Consider the following 4229-nt stretch of genomic DNA (forward strand, 5'->3'; position numbering starts at 1 on the left):
AGTTTTACTCACCTCCTTACGCAGGATGGGAGTGGTTCACCACCACTCTTCCAGACCCATCCAGGACTGCACGTGTGAAATTGTTCATGACACTGAATCCAGCCTAATAGTCAAGGAAATGAAGACACGCACCTGCCTCTTCCTCAACCGCCTCTGTGCACATGACTTCAGCGGCAAGACCGCCGACGTGATCAACCGCAGAGAAGCGACAGAGCGAGCGGGAGAAGGCGATCATCTTCCAAGGCATGGTGAGAGTGGCGGAAGCCAAGCCCTGCGCCAGAAAAACCACGTGCGCAGAGACCTGAAGCTTGGGGACATGGTGCTCAAGAAGGGGATGCATCGGATAACCATCGCCCACTTCTCCCTGGGGAATAGGGTAGCGGGGCTCTCCAGCGTGAGCGAGGGGGCCCTGCTGACTTACCAGATCGGGGAACCCTGCCTGCATCAGTCCTGCTGTGCGCAGTGGCCGGCGCGCTGGGCAAGCCGAGCGACACGCGGTCTCTGGGCACGGCGCTCGTCACCAGGCTCGACGGCCAGTTCCCCTGCGAGGGCAGCATCCCGCAGGATGCACCCCTGAGCAGCGGAACACATCCTGTGTCTCGTCTGGACTGCTGGTCCTCGACCCCCCGCAGCGCCGCACCCCTGCCGACGTCCTGGAGGCTCTCAGTGCCGTCATTACCTCTTGGCAGTCCCCGTCATCTTTGGGCGGGTCTCTGCAAGTGGTTCCCGACACTGAGACCAAATGAGCAATGCAAACTGGTCCCAGGAAGTGAAGGTGATGGAGGAGGGTTCCCAGTCAGAACTTGAGAACTGTGTGCAGCAGCAGCTGCTGCCGGCCTGGAAGAGCTGCATACCTGAGGCCCTGAGCTGGGAGCCGGAGGTACAGATCGGCCTCATGCCGCCATCCCGGCGCAAAAACCTGCGGAAATAACAGGAAATAGCCGGAGGCACCAGTACCGTCGTCTGCCGCCTGGAGCGCTGGGCCTTCGGCTGAACTCTCCCCCAGGCTGCGATGGGGGCAGGGACGGGGCAGTCCAGGTCACACACAGGGTTGACAGAGGTACCACATGACTAACTTTCAGAATGATTATTTGCTTCATTGGAAAGCCTAGATCTGCTTTAAATCGCGACGTTTTAATCTACCCCAGCCTCTTTAACCATGGTGTCTCTGGACTGAGAGAGAGGCAGGAGGGGGGCCCACCCACGCCACCCAGGGCTCTGACCCAGCTGGCCTGGCTGCCTGACCCAGGAGCAGCGGATCCCCGCAGTTCAAATAAGCTAAAAGTGCAGCTCACTGCTGGCTTCCTCTTCTCCCCACTTTGACCCCAGGCCCCTCACTCCCTCCAGCTTTGGAAAACCTTCACTTCAACTTAAACCTAATTCAAACTGTATTTATTTATTTTTTACTGAAACCAACTTCTCTCTCCTCCCTAGGTGGCTCAGCCCCTAGCCTAGCTGGACAGCACAGGGTGTCCGACCACTGCCCACAGAGGGGCTCCCCTCCTCATGCCCCAGGCACTCCGTGTCCAGCCCACCCTCCCTGTTTCTGGTGATGAGGAGGCCCTTCTAGACTTGGTTCTTACCCCATCTCGGTAGCTTCCCTGAGGTGCTGTACATTCGCAATCACCCTCGTTTCTGTCACCCTCCCCATGATACTGAGATCACACTGGTAGACAATGGTTGGGCCAGGCCAGTGAACTGGGTGGGAGGCCTGCTTGCACACTCTCTTGCTGGCCCCTTCCCGGCTCTTGTGTTCAGAGAGTGGTGGGGGGGCCATGTCTCCCACCCTACCTCATACAAGATGTGGAGGGTCTCCAAGCATTGCCTGGCCAGGGTCCTCCATAGTGGTGAGGACTCATGGGGACAGTTGTGGGGACTGGGGGGCTTGTCCTGCTGGCTTGAGAGCAGCCCCACTACCCTTTCTGAGCTGAGCTTTTTGAAGTGGATGCCCATCTTGCCAGAAACGTTGTCCTCATCAAGATACCCTATCCTCCCCTTCACTAGGCTTGGCCCTACCCAGTACCAAGCAAAGACCCTTTCCCAGAGGCCTATCCCCAGTGCCTCTGCCCTGCTGACAGGACCCTCTCAGAGAAGCTGAGCTTCCTCTGCTGGCTGGCCTTGACCCCCAGGCCTCCTGCCTGTCCTTGCTCTCCAGAGGAAGGCACCCAAGGCCTCAGTGACTGTGTTCCCAGAGTGTGAGCTGTCCTCCCTGCAAAGCTGACTCACTGTGAGTGACCTTGGGCAAGTTCCCCAACCCCCTTGTGCCTCAGTTTCCCCATCTGGAAAAAGTGGAACCACCTCTTGCCAGCAGCAGCAGGCATGTCTTCCTCCCCATGCCTCTATTTAGCACTTAGGTGGCTTATGCCTCTGCCTCAGTAGGTCTGGGAGAGCCCACCTGAGCCCAGCACGTACTCCCCCTGAGCATCAAAGTCTGCCTGTACCTCAGCCACCTGGCTACTGAGAGCCAGGGCATTGTGCTCAGGAATAGGGGATGCCCTCCTTTCTATATTTATTTCAAAAAGAAGCCTTCTTGGGGAGCAGGTGTAGTTCACTGGTTGAGCTACTGCTTCCCATGTATAAGGTCCCAGGTTAAATCCCTGGTAATTCCTAAAAAAAAAAAAGAAAGTCTCCTAAGGGAGTAGAAAGACAGCCCAGCCCAGGGTTTGCAGCCCCTGTGACTCTCTTCCTGTGAGGCTCTGAGACTTGGCCAGGACTCATCACTGCAGAGCCCCTCACACCAGCAGCCTGGCCAGCCCTCCTGCTTTCCTCATATGGTCTTTCTCCTTTTTAAAGCAATATCCTCTGGGTCTACAAAGCCCTGTCAGAGAGACCGCCCCTTCCAAAGTTCACCCATGTGTCTGTTTACATTTCTAGCAAAGCAAATGAGAGGAGGTTGGGTCAACCCCCAGTGGGTGTCACATGCTGAGAGAAGTCATATATTAAAGAAACAAATCAAAATGGAAAAAGTTCGTATAAGGACTGTATTTTGTACTACATGGGAACTCCTCTTGCATGTCAGCAATAAAACTTCCTGATTTGGTGCAATTAAAAGAAAAAAAAAGTACTAAGAATTGTCTATGTGTCAGGCACTATTCTAGGCACTGGAGATGTACTAATGAATAAGGTAGACTCCCTTTCCTGATTTTTAATATAAAAATATTATATACCTTCAAACATGTATGTGTATATATACCCAGACACAGAGATAGAGACAGAGAAAATAACTAAGGCAAAGTATTTGCAACTGGTAACTCTAGGTTAAGAGGACAAGGGTGTTCATTGTACTATTCTTGCAACTTTTTTATAGATTTGACAATTTTTAAAATAAAAAGTTAGAAAACAAAAAATTTAAATACATTTCTTTAAAACAAAGATATTAATTACAAAAACTTATCACTTCCTAATGATTAATATTTTACTACATTTTTCTGTTACCCGTGCTCTTGAGGTTACTTACATCTGTTGTATCTGTAAGGTACTCACTCATACAATGGTGTGCTACTGCGTATCATTTCCCAACTCCACGTTTGATGACATCTTGTAGGTGGATTGAAATTGGCCACTGCAAGAGTATTAACACCACATATGTAATGAAATGCTCTAAGTCAGGCCTTCTTTACCCTCCAGAAAGCTGGCTGGCTAAACATTTACCAGCATACCCCTTGATAGGGTTAGGAACACAGCCAAGGGGTAAATCATGGCTCCACCACTTGCTAACAATGTGTGGCTTGGATAAGATACCTAATTTGTAAACTGGGACTAAGGATAGTATCCATGATATATGTATACATATATATGTGTGTGTGTGTGTGTGAATTTAATGAAATAATCCTTGCTGGGTGCTTAGCATAGTGCCTGGTGCATGTATCCAATAAGGAGGAGCTGGATTATTATAACTACTTATTCATAGAGAAGTAAGAATGGGCTCTGGAGGAAACCCCCTATAGACAGAGCAAGAAAAAATGTGCATGTTGAAGAGATCCATTGGGAGCAGCAATGCTCTTTTTAGCTGTCTGGAGCTTTATTCCTAAACCTTCTAAGTCTCTCATTCCAGAAGTACACAACCCAGGCACCAGGCCCAGCTCACACAGCCTCCTCAGTGAACCCCAGGAGAAATGGGTCAGGGAGCTCAGCTTAGTAGCAGGGAAGGCTAGAGAGAGCCATTCCCATGGCTAATGGGCCAGTGTCCAGCCTAAAGCAGGAGAAAGCTGTGTCCATGGAGAATGAGG

At 51.2% G+C, this 4229-nt stretch overlaps 1 pseudogene; it reads left to right on the forward strand.

The window, feature by feature from the left end:
- The first annotated feature begins 25 nt into the window (after positions 1-25).
- Positions 26-3572, forward strand: LOC101427343 (serine/threonine-protein kinase 40 pseudogene; annotated as a pseudogene).
- Positions 3573-4229: the final 657 nt, after the last annotated feature.

The sequence above is a fragment of the Dasypus novemcinctus genome, chromosome 10, assembly GCF_030445035.2.
Source record: "Dasypus novemcinctus isolate mDasNov1 chromosome 10, mDasNov1.1.hap2, whole genome shotgun sequence".
In the NCBI taxonomy this organism is placed as follows: Eukaryota; Metazoa; Chordata; class Mammalia; order Cingulata; family Dasypodidae; genus Dasypus; species Dasypus novemcinctus.